Raw genomic sequence first — 17,554 nt, 5'->3', positions numbered from 1 at the left:
ACTCCACCTTGAACCATTCTGGTTAATGGATACTGGCTCTTGGAAATCATTGAAATGGCTCTGCTGGTAAATAACAGATTCCTGACTCAGGTCATCTAATGTGTGCCTTCTCACTTTAGGTAATAGTTTTTAAAACTGGACTTGGAAAAACTAGTTGTAAAGTGTTTGACTTGTAGCTAGTTCAGTGGTTCAAGCACAACTTTCATTGAGGGGAAACACCTTTTTAATATGTTGGGAAGAGTAATCTACCAGTTCACTTGACATTGCCTCCTCTGAAAGTATACTTCTTTAGTCTTAGGATTTTGTGTTCATGATCCCTGAGAATTTGATTAGAATATATTATTTATTCTTAATCATGAAATCCATATGTCACCACTTTGCTCTATAATCTGCAAAAAGATATTGAGTTTTCTTTTTCTCTTTTGAAGATCTTTATTGCTAATTATTGGCAGTATATTTTCCCCTAATGTAACTTTATTTTTTGCAATCCCTATTCCTGCTTCTTTACAAAAATCCATAGCATTTTTCATACCTGCCTTATGCTTCCCTGCCTCCTTGCCTTTCTTTCCTTCTGCCTGAAGTGCTCTTACTGCCTTTCTCTACCTGCTCAGGTCAGGATTCTTCCATCCTTCAGATCCCCGACCTGAGGCTGACTGCTCCAGCTCTCCCATGTCGTCATCTGTCAGTTTTTTTTTCCCCTCTGCTCTCCTGAGCCCTCTATCCCTGTCACCCATGCCATCCTTCACTTGGCACTTTGTTTAAAATCTCTATTACAGCGGAGGGGTCACTTAGGTCCACCCACCTATACACACACCACCACCTCCCCCACCCCTCCTTAGAATTTAACCTAGCACCTTGCAGTGCTAGAATTTGTTTATTTGGAGATGCACAAATGTGGCTGGCATTTCTCCCAGTTTACCTTTTCTTAATCTTACCCAGAAGTAAAAGGTTATTGAAATATTTGGGACCCTAAACAGAATTTTACACAAAGTTGTTTTCATGTACAGGGAAAAATAAACTAGGAGTCATAAAGCTAAATTCAAAGGGAGGTGGGACTCTCAACAGCATTTGAGTAGAAATCACCTGAGGGGACAGTAAGACACTTGACAGCTTGTTAGCTCTAAGACCAAGAAAGAATGCACCACAGGGGAAGGCTTTAGAGTGAGTGTTGGCAGAAGCTAAAGAGCCATGTCTGCACTGACAAAATGATAAGAATGTAACGGGATTACGAGATAGGATGGAAGCAAAATCCCTGTCCTTGTTTATAAGGCCGGGGGAGGGAGACACTCCTTGCCTTACTTCCTGTAAGAAAGAGCCAAATTGCTGTCTGCACATGTATCACTGGACTGTGGAAGTAAAGGGCAGCTTTCCCTGATCCTCTCATCACTCTGTCAGGGCAGGCTGGGCTCTAGTAGGGGCCATGGACAAGGCATCTCCAAAGGTTTCAGTGCCTGTAGAGCGAAATCTCTTCACTCTCAAGAACCACTGCTCTTTCTTTGGAAATTCTCTTTCAAAATGAAAGATTGAGGGAAAAGTTTCTGTTTGGCCATTTAAAATATTGGATGTTTTTCAACAAATATTTGATAATAGTTCAAATAGGTAACCTTTATTGAGCACTTACTATGTGCCAGGCAATGTGCTAAATACATTTGTTTTTTTTTTTCTAATGCAGCACAAACAAAAGTGTGTGCTTTAATATTGGCCTGGTTGTAAGAGTGAGGAATCTGAGGCTTGTAACATTTAGCTGATCTAAGATCACCTAGCCTGAAAGTGGTAGAGCAGAGCTGCGAAAACAGGCTGGTGGATGCGAGTCCCCCGGATTAATGCGACATCCCGTCCATGCCCTTCTGCTATTTACAAGGCTCTCATAAAGAAGACACTACTCCAGCCTTCTAGGAATGTCTAATCTATCCTTAGAGACATGGCTAAAACACAAGGCAGGACGGCAGCTGCCATGTAAGATGGACAAAGTATCCTGAGGACAACCACAGTGCTTCAAAGCTTTCTATTAAATGATTACTTTTCCCTTGATAAAAGGAGTGGGAAACAGTTTACACACTTTATATCTATCTGTTAGGAGTAGTATGACAAAATGAGAGCCAGAACTTCAAATTTGCAAACCTGGATTCAAATCCCCATTGCTTCACTGACTGTACCCATCAACTATGAGAATATCTAGCTCTTATGTTTGAGTTTGCTATCGCTGCATAACAAATCTCATGGGTCCTGTGGGACAGGCATTCAGACAGGGCCCAGTGGTGATGACTTCTCTGTGCTGTGATGTCTGGGGCTTTAGCTGGAAGATGCAAAGGCTCGACTGGACCTGGAGGACCCACTTCCAAGGCGTCCTAGTCACATGGCTGGCTCTTCTCCACATGAGCATCACCATAGGGCTGTTTGAGTGACCACTTGGCATGGCTCCGGCTTCCCCCAGAACAAGTGATTTAAGAGGTTGTTTTGAAGTGATGATGTTTTTTGTGATCTAATCTCAGAAGTCACTGACAGTTAACTTCTGGAATTTTCTATAGGTCACACGTACTATGTGAGAAGCCTTTAGCACAGTGCCTGACACTAGAAAACCCTCACTAATTGTAATAATTATTCTCTTTTGGCTTTTTAATTATAGTGCATGCTACTTCCTTTTTATTTATTCTTTAAATTGCTACTGGTCAAGGTAGGGTGGGATCATAGTCCAGTAGCTACTCTTCAGAGCAGCCTGGTGACTCATCAGTGACGCAGCGGAGGCAAGGGGTCTGTTTCCTCCTCCTTCCTTTTTCTGAGCCCTGGGCCCTGCTGCAGCGCTTCTGAGGGCTGCTTGGCGGGTCTCCACAAGGTCCTGCCTTCAGCTCGTTAGCCCAGTCCTGGTCCTGTCATTCGATATTTATCACAGGCGAATGGAGATTAAAGAATGGCACGAAGTGTGCCTGAATGTCTCTTTTAATTAATTTAAAAGCTTTACCTCTGTCGCTCCTCCCCTTGGAGACTGGTGTGTGAAACCATTATGTCTAGCCTTCAGGGTTGGGCAATATATTTAGGGAAATGTGCACTTACAGAGTTTGTTATAGAGATGATGGCTATATAATTACTCCTCTGCCCTGAAACACTGCTCGGGCTTCCAGGAGGCAGGAGAGCCCAATCCTAGAAATAGAGCTCACATCTCATTGCACTGATAAACTTCTGCATCTACTCTTTGTCGGGCTTGGTAGCCAGCACTGAAGATGTAGGAAAACATGATTTGTGCTTCCTAAGCAGATGAGTAAAGCAGGAGAGGAATATATAAGATCAATTAAAGCTTACTGGGCAAACGAGGCCTCCTAAATGTTTCTCTGCTATCATGGGCATATGTTTGGCCCTTGCTCCTTGGGCTTTGGGTTTTGATTTTTGCTTGCAGGTTTGCTTCTTCCACAAAAATATCCTGAATAGCTTAACATATCCAAGCTTGAGCACCACTATCAGAGATTCTTTGTGGCTTGGTACAGAGTAGGGCTCAGGCAGTGCGATTTCTTCAGAACTCCCTAGGCGATTCTGACGGGCAGCCAGGATGAGAAGCACGGCAGCCAGGAATCCCGTTATTTGAGTGCCTGAGTCTAGGTGTGCTAAATGCTCAGTAAATGCTAATCAAATAAATAGATGAGTAAACTGGAATAAAAGAAAATCTGTGATAATCACCATAGTAGAAAAAATAATTGCTCACATTTATTGAATGCTTAGTATGTGTCTAACATTTTGCCAAACTTTTACATGTATTATCTTATTGCCAGTGTTTCATTGAGTTAGTAACTATTATTATCTTCACTTTATAGATGAGGAAATTAAAGCATAGGTAAGTTACATACCTTGGTCAAACTCACGCCAGTTACCAGGGGCAGATTCAGATATTCAAACGTGGTGTTTGGAGTGAGTCACTCTCATTCCAAAGGCTAGTTAGACTTCCAACTCATAAATCCCTGATTCTCAAACTAGCAGGCATCTCAGTTATCTGGAAAGATTACTGCCCACGCTTTAAATGACCCCCAGCAGAGATCTGGGAATTCGCATTTTTAACAAGCTGATGCTGAAGCTAGGTTCTGGGGACTCATTTGAGGTCTTACTGTGCTACCATACTTTAAACATGAGGTTTATGTGAACATGGCTGGCTTCCATCTTCCCATTATCAGCTGAAAGCAGAAGGATTTGTAAGTTTATGGGACATTTTGAAGCACACTTGGCCAATTTATCTTGTTTTTCGTACTCTTATACCTTTTACTTATGGATAAAATGTTTTATCTGGGAAACTGGAAGCTTTAATACGAAAAGGTATTTTAATTTTATTTGCATGGATTGCTCTTGACTTATGTATTTCAAGATGCTCCACGAACAAAGGATATCTGATAGGAAAGGTAGTGAAGACTTGGCCAAGGTAGTGAAGACTTTGGAAACTCAGTGTAATAGAAGTGGTTTTAATAGACCATTTGAGAATACTACAGAAAATTCAATTTGACTCTAGAGACTGTGAGGCTAAGTAAGATGCCTCCTCAGGGGCCTGGGAATGCTGATTGAGCAAATTCAGGGAGTTAAGTATTTTTTTAATTATTATAAGATATTTAAAACATACAAAAAGTTTAAAGAATACCACAAATTCCTGTCCACCCACCCCCAAGCTAAGGAATAGAACATTATTTACGTACCTACCTACACCTACCTACCTATCATTGAAACCCCACATGAGCCATATCCTGTGTACCTTCATCCCTACAGAATTAGCACAGATGCTGGATTTGAAAAAGGGAATTCCCTTTGTTGGCAGAATGCTTCTCTTTCTGGGGGTGGTTATTCAGTTTAGAAGAGGTTAACATTTTTTGAAATCATCATATAACACGTTCATAGATGAAATTCAACACTTGGGTTATTGAAGTCCTATGAAGACAACCTGGAAATGCAGGTTGGTTGAAAAATTAAGTTTAATAGAAAAGCTTTTTTATTCCTTTGGTCATGTAAGTATTTTATTGCTTAAAGAAATTGGTGCAGTATTGTGTGGTATTTCTTGTCTAAGAGTTGAGAACTAATAATTTCGAAGAAGCTATAGTAAATAACTAAAAAAAAAAAATTAGCCTACTTTATGGAAAAGCAAGCTCAATTTAAAAGAAAAAAGTAAAGAACTCAGGAAATCTCACTATTTGACTTTCAAGCTCTAGTGATTAGTATGACTAACACGCTTAACTCATCATCTTAGCACAGTAGAACTTTTTTTGCAATGAATATTGGGTGGCCTATTCAATATACATTTTTTAAAGCCACGCTTTAACAAATGGGCTTCCTTCTTGATGCACTACCTCATGAAAGCTCTCTGGGTGGTTTTTCTGAGGGGAAAAAAAGAAATCATATTTGTCGATCAGCAGAGTGAAAATTAGCTGAGTTCGGCTATGCATGTGGGACATAGCTGCCAAAAACTATGAACTAGCTAGTATAGTAATTGCAAAAAATGATTTTAAGCCACATGGTTCTTTCTCAGCCAACTGGATGGTGTTCAGTACTCCAAGAGTTTGAAGTATTGCTGTCTCTCTGGTTGGCACACATTTTTCTAATGATTTATACTGTCATTTGACTCTAATAAAATTTGGTGGAGTTTGTGGCATTATTGTCCTGGCAGCTTGGAAATCATCCTTTTAAAACACCTGCTTAGCTGTTTTAATTGAAAATGCAACATGGTGCAAATCTGCAACCATGTGGCACATCTTGATACAAGCAGGAGGCCTTCTGAGAAAGGACAGACTCCAGCCAGGCAGCAAATGATTTACTGGTAGGAACTACCGGGGGTTGAGACATGGTTTTGGGGTACTAGTATTTGCTTTGAACTAGCTCTGTGTCCTGTAGAAAGATATTTTAGCTCTCTCAACTTTAGCTCATCTGAAAAAATGAGGATTCTGGATTAGATACTTTCTTAAATTTATTCCTGCTTTAACTGCTACATGGCAAGTTGAACCAGGTATTTAGTCTAGAGAGAATTTATATCACCAATGGGCCCCGTCTTGATTTCCAGCTCAGCCCTACCCCATGAGCTCACAACTGCGGGAATACCATGCTTTTGTTTCATTACAACTTCAAACTCAGTACGTTTCCTATGTTGGGGGTCCCCAAGACCACCCCAAGATTTGGTGATTCACTAGGAGGATGCAATGTGATTCAGCGTATAACTGTACTTGTGGCTGTCATTTATTTCAGTGAAAGGAAACAACACAAATCAGCAAAAAGAAAAGTCACATGGGGTGGGTCCAGAGGAAACCAGGCTTGAACTTCCAAGAGACTTCTCTCAGTGCAATCACATAGAAAGCACTTAATTCCTCCAAATTGTGACACCATCTGTGGGCGGCTCATTAGAGACTTAGTGCTCAGGGTTTTTATTGGGGGTGGTGGTGGGGGTCATATAGGCACTCAATGCCTTCATGAACCAAAATTTTACACGCTTAGAAGGTTTTCAGCATATACCATATTGCTTGCATAAACAGTTTAAGCACACTGTGACGTTCTTATGAGGGAATAGTGAGAAACCCTCTACATTCACGTTCCTCCCCACATTCAGGATACCAGCCAACGGTATTTAGGGGGCCAAACACATGAATAACTGGGTTGGAATAATAGCGCCTCCTTTTTAAAAATGTATTCACTGAATGAATAACACCAAGAAAAATAGTCAAGTGATAATTCCAAGGAAAAGCAAGCTTAAATCCCAGGTATGGTCCATATTTGTTTTGCAGCCTGGAAAATCCCAACTGAATCAAAGTTCCAATGAGACAGATGTTTATTCATGCATGCATACATGCCTGTATTCATTCATTCATATTTAAATAGAGATTTATTTTTTTCTCCAGTGTTTATAGTGTTCCTGATACCAAGGATAAAATGGTAAATGGTACCCTATTTTTAATGACAAATAAGTGGAGAATTTTATGGACAGAAGTTTGGTTAATTTTAGTCAGTTTGCCTAATCAGTTGATGATAATTCACTGAGGGTGCCATAGCGGAACCCTAATTAGAGCTTCCTGATTAACTCATGATGATTATGATGATTTCATGTGATTTCATTGTCCCACGTGATGTTTGTGATAGAAGTCAGTATATTAGGAATAAGTTAACCTATTATTAACTAGTCAAAGTGCTTCTCGAAGAGGCCAGTAATTAATGATCCACTTGGAAAAATTACATCAGATAATATTCATTCTTGCCTGGTACAAATTATTACAACCTTTATGAATTTCTTTGAGCAAAATGCAACTTATTATATACTGGTAATTTATCTTCTAAGCTTTACTTTCAAAGAGTAAAAATATGTGGGTAGTGTGGTCCTTTAGGCCTGACTAACATGAGGGATCTGTTAACAGAAACATAGTTATTTTTATCAAGAGTTTAGTCATGATTTTTTAAAAATTAGTAACTCATTTTCTGTTGGAGGGCAGATAGCATTCGCCCTTGAGCTTACTTAATCTGTGATTGTCTTCTTAACATGTTGATTCAAGTTTTTTTATCGAACAGTTTCTCTGAATTCCTCATTTTTGATTTACTTTTCACCCAGTATTCAAGTTAGTTCTAGTGATCAAGGCACATTTTTTTGGCTTATTTTAACTTGTTTCTCTGCCAATAAGTAGAGTTCTTAATAAGTACTCAATAGATGTTTGTTGATAGAAAGTGAAGAGAGAATTAATCATTTAGACTTCATCATTTTTCAGATTCACAGAACCGAGTTTGACTATTCCTAAAAGATGATGGTGTCTTCAGATGTCCTGTATTAAGAATTCAAATTCAAAAAATTATGAGACTGAGGCATTTGGAATGCTGTTTTTCCTTAATTTTGGTTGACAGTGAACTTGGCCAGGAAATTAATGGCGTAAAAGAAATGATTCTTATAATCCAGTGAAGAGAAGAATCCAAAAGAAGAAAACGCCTAAATTGCCTGGGGAGGAGAGAGAAAGAAATATCTTCAAATAGATTGCACATGAACATCAATGTGATTTTTCCAATTTCTCAAATGGAAAAACAACACCACAGATCTTTGGTAGACTGTCTCAGCCTAGGGGCTGAGATTCCGTACTAGCAACGGATAATCCAACATGCAAAAGGTACAAATTGAAAGGGCCACTGCACCTCAGATGAAGTCACATTATAGTGAGACATGTAGACGAACACTATAAATTCCCGAAGTAGGATTTGATTACTTAATTGCATAGGTCAGAATCAAAATTGGTTTTATAATGCAGAGGTGCTGTTCTTGATAGTGGATGATGTGGATCAAGTAAAAAACTCATTCAGTGATGATTTTCTTGATTAAAAGGAGAAGAACCTGATAAGAAACCTAATTTCTTCCTTTACGCTAAAGGAAAAAAAAAAAATCAGTTTGGATCGTGTCTATTCAAGTATTTGGTACAAGATTTGTAGAATATCTTGACTACTTGGCGGAAATGTAGCTTTTTTGTCTTTCTTTATTTAGTTTTTCAGTTGAGTTGAAATTTGACCCTTGTAAAAAGCCTGCTGGGATGGAAGTTCTGATTCAGACATGTCAAATTAGCATGTCTGAAACAAAGAAAAGAAAATTATGCCCAGGTAGCATAGGACTGTGTTCTCCTAATGATCTCTTTGCATGGTTTCCTGAAAATTAGTGTCTTAAAAACTTGATATTTGGGTTTGTTACCTAGTGATGGAGAAACTATCCTTATCTTGCAGTGAACTAAAAGAAATTCAGCAGGACCCTGAGCAATAAGTTAAACATAGCAGGTTTACATAATATTTTTTTAGATTATTCCTGTTCTGCTGAAATGTTTTATACACCCATTCTCATTTTTCTTTGATTCCTGTGTTCCGTAATCCAGGCCCTCTGCTTCCCATAGGTGCACAGAAACAAATTGTGGTTTTGCAATTAGTGTTTTGAGTCAGGTGGTCTTTCAGAAGAAGATATTGGGGGGGAAAAGCTCATGGACCATCAAATTGGAATGGACCTGAAAAATAACTTGATTCAAGCCCTCAGTTCATGCTTGATATCCACCATGTATATTTTCTGTAACTGGAAATGTACTCTACTTAGCCTGTTCTTTCTGTAATAAACAATTCCCTTCAGAAGCACTTCCTTGTGCTTTATCAGAAACTTATGTCCCTCTCACTCCACACACTCCCTCGGTCTAATTTCCAGGTTAAGGATTACGTCTGATCCCTATTTTATCAGCTTTCACTACAAATAAATAGTTTAGAAACATTGTGGAAATTTAAAGCAAAAGTAGGGAGAATAATTTAATGAACACCCATGTCTCCACCGCCAACATCAGTAATTATCAGTTCGAAGCCAAAGTTTTCCATTTATTACCCCCTCCATTCTGATTATATTAAAGGAATTTACATACGTCATTTTCTTCCATCCCTGAATGTTACAGTATGTATCTCTATAAGGACCATTTTTCTCTTGGTATAAAAATCACTTATCACTTTTTATCACTTATAAAAAATTAACGATTTCTTTATATTAGCAAATATCCAGTCAGTTTTCAAATATTCACTATTGTCTCATAATTTTTTCTTTGAGTTAAGATCCAAATAAGGCTCACACATTGTGATTAATTGCTATATCTCTTAAATTTCTTTTATTCTCTAGATCACCTCCATTTTTTTTCCTTTGGAAATTTTTGGTTGAAGAATCTAGGATATTTTAGAGCTTCATGTGGTCTAGATTTGGGTGACTGCATTTTCTGGAGTTAATTTAGCACGCTTTGTTTCCAATATTATCAGTAAATTGGTAGATAGTAAGAGCTGAAGTCTTGATTGCATTCAAGTTTGTTTTGAGAGCGTGAAGGTGAGACTCCTTTTTCCTAGTTGATGTGTGTCTTTCCATCAGGAGATACAACATCTGCCTGTTTCTCTGTGAAATTAGCAACTACCATTGTGTAGATCCTTTATTCGCTCGAGTTTGCAAAATAGTGATCTTTCTGTGATTTTTCTCTTGATTTTTTGGCTGGAATTTTTTTCATTTTGTTCAGTTACAATCGATATCAAACACTTTATATTACTCTCAGGTTACAGATAGTGGTTAGACATTTATATCGTTTATGAATGATCCCTCTGATAAGTCTAGTACCGACTGGGCGCTATACGTAGTTATTATATTATTGACTAAATTCTTTATGCTGTACTTTACATCCCTGTGACTATTTTGTAACTACCAATTTGTACTACTTAATCCCTTCACCTATTTCACCCAACTCCCCAACCCCTCTCCCATCTGGTGACCATCAGTTTGTTCTTCGTCTGAGTCCGTTTCAGTTTTGTTTGTTCTTTTATTTTGTTCTTAAGATTCTACATATAAGTGAAAACATAATTTGTCTTTCTCTAGCTGACTTATTTCACTTAGCATAATACCCCTTAGGGCAATCCATGTGGCTTTAAATGGTGAGATTTTATTCTTTATTTTTGGCTGAGTAATATTCTATTGTGTGTGTATGGGGCGGGGCATGTCTTTATCCAATTGTCTATTGATGGTCACTCAGATTGCTTCCATATCTTAGCTATTATAAATAATGCTTCAATGAACATAAGGATACATATATCTTTTCAAATTAGTATTTTAGATTTCTTCAGATTAATACCCAGAAGTGGAATTTCTGGGTTATAAGGTAGTTCTATTTTTAAATTTTTTTGAGGAAACTCTATCCCGTTTTCCGTAATGGCTGCACCAATTTACAATCCCACTAACAGTGTATGAGAGTCTCCTTTTCTCCACATCCTTGTCAATACTTGCTGTTTGTTCATTTATTGATGATACCATCTGACAGGTGTCAGGTGATTTCATTGTGGTTTTAATTTGCATTTCTCTAATGATTAGTGACTTGAGCATCTTTTCTTATTTCTGTTGATCATCTGTATTTCCTCTTTATAGAAATGTCTATTCAGGTCTTCTGCCCATTGTTTAATTGGATTGCTTGGTTTTTTGGTGTTGAGCTACATGAATTCTTTATATATATTTAGGTATCAACTCCTTATTGGATATATCTTTAGCGAATAACTTCTTCCAGTTGGTAGGTTGTTGATGGTTTCCTTTGCCGTGCCAAAGCTTTCTAATTTGATGTACTCCCATTTGTTTATTTTTTCTTTTTCTCTTGTCAGAAGAAATATATCAAAATACAGTTATATATGTGTGTGTGTGTGTGTGTGTGTGTGTGTGTGTGTGTAACTGTGAGCAATTTCAAAGCATTTACTGCCTATGTTTTCTTCTAGGAGTTTTATGATTTGGGGGTCTTATGTTTAAATCTTTAATTTATTTTCAGTTTATTTTTGTATATTGGCTGAAATTCTTTAATAAAGAGGGATTTCTCATCAATTATTTGGTATAATGAGGTACAGTTCCTCCAGGAAAGGCAAGATTAATACCGAATTCTTTCATTTATTAGGGGTTACTCCTCTGGCATTCATCAAAAGCTACTAATGAGGATTTTTTTTTGTTTCATTAAAAATTTATCAATTTAAATATATCTGATGTTATGTTTCATTGAAATTGTAAACTCATTCTTGCTTAAGTTACCCCATTTTTGATTAGTGATAACCCATTCAAATTAGCTTCTACGTCATTTTGATATGACTTTAGGATTCTTTTTTTTCTGGCATGACAAGTCATCCTATACCTGTATATTTCCTTTCCCAGGCATGGAATCAACCATTTCTCCATAAACCCCGAGTTATTTTTTTTTAAAAAATTGGTATTTGGCGGAAGTGGTTCCATAGTGTAATGATTAGCATGTCTGCTTTACACACAGAAGGTCTTGGGTTCATGCCCCAGTGAGGCCACAGTCCATGGTCTATGGCCATGCCACCCCCAGCAAGCCCAGTGTCTGATCTCAGGAGCTAAGCAGGGCTGAGCCTGGTTAGTACTTGGATGGGAGACCACCTAGGAAGACCAGATGCCATAGGCATAAATAATAAAAAAATTTAAAAATTAAAAATGGTATTTTGTGATTACATTATGAATGTTGAAATTCTCATTATTGTTGGGTTACTTTTTAGGCCTTTTTAGTGACCATATTTGGAAATACTCATTACCCACGCATGCGAGCGCGCGCGCACGCGCGCGCGCACACACACACACACACACACATTTTTAAAATAAAAAAAAAACTACAGAGCTTATTTACCCTCATCAGTTACATAATGAAAATCCTGTTCTCAGTGACACCAACCAAATTTCTCATTGGTTTATTTCACACTATATGTAAGATTGTCTCATAATAACAATACTACCACCAGCAACTATGATAACTGCAGACAGTTTAAATTGTTTATGGTTCTTTTTGTCCTAAAAAATATGTCCCACACATGTCACATAGTCAAATTATTTGTTTAAAATTACTTCATAGTTGTTTTTTTAATCAGCATATTATAGTATTTCACATTCCACACTCTTTGGAAGGATAGAAAATATTACAAGGACATGCATTGCTCTAGCTTGTCCAGGCAATAGATGGAGAGGAGCAAAACCATCTGTTTCGACAACCTGATGCCCAGAAATTGATATTCTGTTTAAGGGATGAAATTAACTCCACAGTAGCATATAATTATTTCCCCTAATGTGCCTACTTTGGAAAAGTGTGTTAAAACTTGTCATTCTTTATTAATTTGAAAGATGAAGTAAAACGGGACTAGAAACATTTCTAATTGTAGAGGTTTGTCCAAGAAAATGAAAGATTAAAGAGCTCTGTAATGATCAAACTTGATTTATTCTGGACAAGTAAAAGGGAATGTGTAGTGAACAAATCATTTAAACTAGTTGTATGTACTAATGAGCACTGAATTAGTTCTATCCTCCCTGGACTTAAGCACTAGGAGGTACCATTGACTGCTTAATAAAGTATTAATTCAATGTGTAGCAGAAGGGAAAATGAAGGAAAGCAACAAGAAATGTAATTAGCATAGGAAAAAAGTAAATTGGTAATGATTTTATTCATTCAACAGCATTTATCGAGTTCCTATATATCCCTCATAATTCACCTTGCTGGAGATACAAATACAAAAATGTTGCATACTCTGCTCACTAGCCAGGTCATACATAGGCAAGCTGGGAAATGGCTAACTTTCTGTAATTTCTAACTGTAGAATAGGCTCACACAAAACTACTGTGAGACCCCTGCAAGTATATTTAAACTTTTTGATATTGAGTTATAATGTCTGGTTTGATTATCTGGAGCTCAAATTCCTAATGTGGAACGTAAGTGATACTGAAATCAGGTGATGATATGTGACAGCATTTCTTTGCAGGCAAATGAATGATTTCCATAGTTATAGTGAAAATTCTTTTTCATGGAACGCTACTTCTAAGGATTGTTAATAGTCATCTCCAAAGTTAAGTGGCTTGGTACAAACTGGTTTGAACAAACTTAAAAAGATTTTTTTTTTTTAACTACAGTACTTCTCAGAGCCTTTATTGTACTAAAATGCTTTTTGAATTGATGAGAGAGGTATGTAAATATAAGCAAATAGTTGTTTCCCTAATTTATTTGTGAAATAATTATTTTAAATAGAATATCGTTTCAACTGAGATTGTTTGAGTTTTAAGTGACCAGAAACTTCTATCAAAACTGGAGGAAGGAAAAAAAAAAAACAGTGAGAGGAGTGAGGGAATTTATTGGCTCACGTAAGTCCAGATTGGCATGCCTTCCTTGATTCAGACAGCAAAACAAGTCTCCAGGAACCCAGTTCTTACTGCCACCCAGTGTAGCTCTCATCTCTCTAAATTGTTGATTTCATTCTCAAACAAGCTTTCTGCCTGTGGTTGCAAGATAGTGGTCAGTAGTTCCTAGTTCAAATCTAACTGAAAAATAAGAGGCTTTGCTTTGGTATTCTGAGAAAAAAAATGCGGGGAGGGGGTATACCATCTTTTTTTTTTTTTTTTTTTTTAATCTCTCCTCACCTCTTCCTCTATTCTGTTTTTTAACTACTGAGCCTCATCTGTCATATTGTATACCTTTGGGACGAAATGATATAAAGGGAGAGTAATTAAGAGTTCACAGAGAAGTGCAAGCCACCTCATCAGAAATCTTGGGATTTGGATGGGCATCCTTGTCACGTGTGTTCCATGGGCAGAGTAAAGGCAGCTTTAGATTTAAAAAAGCCCTCACCAGATGGCTTTAAAGAAGAGAGGGCTGGCATGCTGCCTCAGCAAAGGGCATAGTGTCCAAAGGGCAGCAGGTGGTCTGTAGGGCAGGGCACTGATGTGGCTTCCACTTGGCTCCTGGTGCTGCCAGATGCCAACTTCTCTCCCTGGGTCATCTTGAAGTCTGTCATTCTGGCATGAGCTCTATGCCCTGTGCCCTTTGGGACCTAACCCTTTGATAATTTTTTTTCAGCTGCGCCTGGAATATTTTATCTCCAGTGTTTGGTTTTGATAAATTTAAAATCTACAGACAAGTTAAAAGAATTGTAAGAACACATACATTTTATCAACCTGAATTTACCAAAAGTTAATATCTCTCTTTACACGCGCGTGCGCGCGCGCGCGCACACACACACACACTTTTTCTCTTTGAATTTTGAAAGTAAGTTGCAGATATTGTAAAAATGCATCCCTAAATATTTTAGGATACCTCTCCTAAGAATATTCTCCTATATCACCATAATACTATTCTGACTTCTAACAAATAGTGATCTTATCCAATTTACTGTCTATATTCACATTTCTCCAGTTGACACAAAAATATTTTATAGACCCATCCCTTTTGATCCAGATTTATACATTGCCATTATTCATTTCATTGTGTTATCTCCTTTAATCTAGAAGTATTCCCCTACTTTTTACAGGTATTGGGACTGGGAGTTGGGAATAGTAGAGAGTGGTCTTTATGTTGATTTCAATGAGTCCAGGCTGGTGGTTTGTAGAATAGCTCACACTGGAATTGTTTGATGGTTTTTTCAGAACTATGGGAGGGATTAAACATTTTTGGTACAAAAGCTACCCAGGTGAGTTTGTACCCTTTTCGGTGCTTCATGTCAGCAGGTAGCATGTTAGAAATCCCATTGATGATGTTAAATTTACTTACTTGAGTGGTTGAGGTATCTACTGAATTTCTCCATTGTAAAGGTACATTTTGTCTTTCAAGTTAATGAGAAATTTTAGAGGTAATGTTTTGAGACTTACGAATTTCTTATTCCCTGTCAAATTTTCCCCAAGATTTTAGCATCTATTGATGATTCCTAAGTTAACCATTAGATCAGTGGTTACAAGATAATTTTCTAATTCTGTAATCCCCTCTTCACTCTTCTTCCTTTTAAATATCAATATGAGCTCGTGGATTCTTTTCTAATGCAATGACTCATTACTTACATTATTCCTTCTTGGTTCTTAAATTGTCCCAGGAGTGATGAGTAGGCGACCTTTCAGGCTGACTCCTGTGTCCTTTTGAGAGTCTGCAATCATGTTCAGCACTTTCTCCTTTATGGCACAACAAATGTTCACCTTATATTTTCTCTGCTTCAGACCTAGAAATTGCCATTTCTCCAAGAAGAGAAGTGAGTGATATTTAAAAGTCAAGATTTTGGTGGTAAGGGTGTCCTAGGTTCTAGGCCCCTTTTCAGTGGGCAGAGCCTAGGTAACGTAGCTGGAGTTCGCAGTGGCACCTCACATTCCAGTCCAATAGCCCTGCTTCTTCCTCTTAACCCACTTTGTAATTCTATATTCTCCCTCCGACGGTGAGCATAATGGTTCTCATCAACATCAATAAATTTACTACCATGCACACAAAAGAGTATTGGAATTAATACACCGATATCACTACCAACAACAAACTTACTTATATAAAATTCAAGATTTCTTTTTGTTCTTTGACTTGATCTCCTTGAGGTGATACAGTCAGAATACTTGAATCAAATGTCATTTGAATACTTTTTTCCTCTGTGATTATATTATTTAATACACAGGTTGATAATTTGTTTCTTTTCTGTCCACTTTTAGAGCTCTCTCCCGCATCTTTATATTTTTTAATTTTATTAACTTGATTTTAGTTTGGAATATATAAAATGTGTGGTACAAAATAAAATGCATAGAATACTATAAACACATTTTTTCCTTTTTTGCTTTTCTTGCTTTATATACCTTGGAAATCAGTTCATATTTGTTCACAGAGAGCTTTATTCTTTTTTATTACAGCTGTTGTGGGAGAGTTGCCAAATTTATTTAACTAGACATCTGATGAATGTGTCGTTACATTGCTTCCAATATTTTGTTTTTACAAATAACTTCATACTAAGTAACCTGGTGCATATATTTTTGTGTGGTGTTGGAGGTATATTTTCAGAATAAATTTCTAGCCATCGAATTGCTTAACAAAAGGTAGAAGCAAATGTTTTTTTATTAGATTGTGCCTAACTCCCACTGAACACAAGCGAGAACGTTTTTCATTCCCAGCAAACCATGTTTGAGAAGGCCTGTTCCTCTCCCTTCCTGTGTTGTCGCTTCTTAAATTTTGGCTAGTTTTATAGGTGAAAAATGGTATTTCTGTGGATTTTATCTGATACCAGAATCATAATGTGTGTTTTTCTATCATTTACATTACTCTAATTCATTTTTCTTGGACATTCGAATTACTTTATTAGGAATTCGAGTCTTCCTTATTATTCAATTTTAAGGCATTTTTTTTTTAGTGGAGATATTTAGGCTCATTTACATTTATAGATAGGAGCACAAAGTCTCACCCCTGTCATATTATTTTCTACATGTGTGTGTTTATGCATGACTTGTGATTTGTATTACTTTTACTGTGTTTTATGTGGTTGGATTTTTGCTGTTTTAAAATAATTTCTTTTGACTTTCGGGAAGGCTCATCTTATTATTTTAATGTATATTATAATGACTTTCATATCCTCTCAGTTCCTTTTTTCTCACTTAGGCTTTTATATTTGGTTTATCAGCTTTAAACAATGCCCTTTGATTCTTACCTATCCAACCATTCATCAGCTTATTCTATTTTACCATTTCCGTTTCTTTTCTTCCATTTTAAGGCTATTATTCCTGTTTTGTCAGAACACATAACATGTACTTACTCTTCTTCCACTCTTGTTCCCACCTTTGTTTTATTCTTAGATTTACAATTAAATATATTTTGTGCTCACTGTTCTTTTGCCAGTCATATCTTGGTGAGAAGAAGCACATTCTCTGTAAGACTATCTAAAAAGGGCTTGCAAGTGCAGTATTCTCTGAGTTCTTAATTGTATAAAATATTTCCTATGGTTTTGATACTTGAAGGATACTTTGGTTGATGTTTCTCAATATGTAAATGACTTTTGTTGTTTTAGTTTTAGTCTTGAGGCCCAGGGGCCATTTTTCCTTTAAAATGTACATTAGGTCTTTGAATGACGCTTTGTTCAGGGTAGTTTTATCATAACATTAATGTGATTCCAAGAAACTTAACTGTTATTTATGCCAATTAGTCTGTGGGTTCATTATTAGTCATTTCTCTCTTCGTCATTTCTCTTTACGTCATTTCACTTAATGTTGCAGAACCTATCAATGATGCTAAGTGAGGACTTTGTACTGTTAAAAATTGACACCGTGTTAAGC

General features: G+C 37.1%; 1 protein-coding gene across 4 annotated transcripts in view; it reads left to right on the top strand.

Annotated features, from left to right (window-relative positions):
• PCSK5 (proprotein convertase subtilisin/kexin type 5) overlaps positions 1-17,554 on the top strand; it is a 400,819-nt gene that overhangs the window by 79,599 nt on the left and 303,666 nt on the right. The gene's annotated exons all lie outside the window — the stretch shown is intronic.

Source organism: Rousettus aegyptiacus, unplaced genomic scaffold (genome assembly GCF_014176215.1).
Source record: "Rousettus aegyptiacus isolate mRouAeg1 unplaced genomic scaffold, mRouAeg1.p scaffold_m13_p_3, whole genome shotgun sequence".
Lineage (NCBI taxonomy): Eukaryota > Metazoa > Chordata > Mammalia > Chiroptera > Pteropodidae > Rousettus > Rousettus aegyptiacus.
Note: the sequence above shows the minus strand (reverse complement) of the source record. Positions and strands in the feature narration are given on the sequence as shown.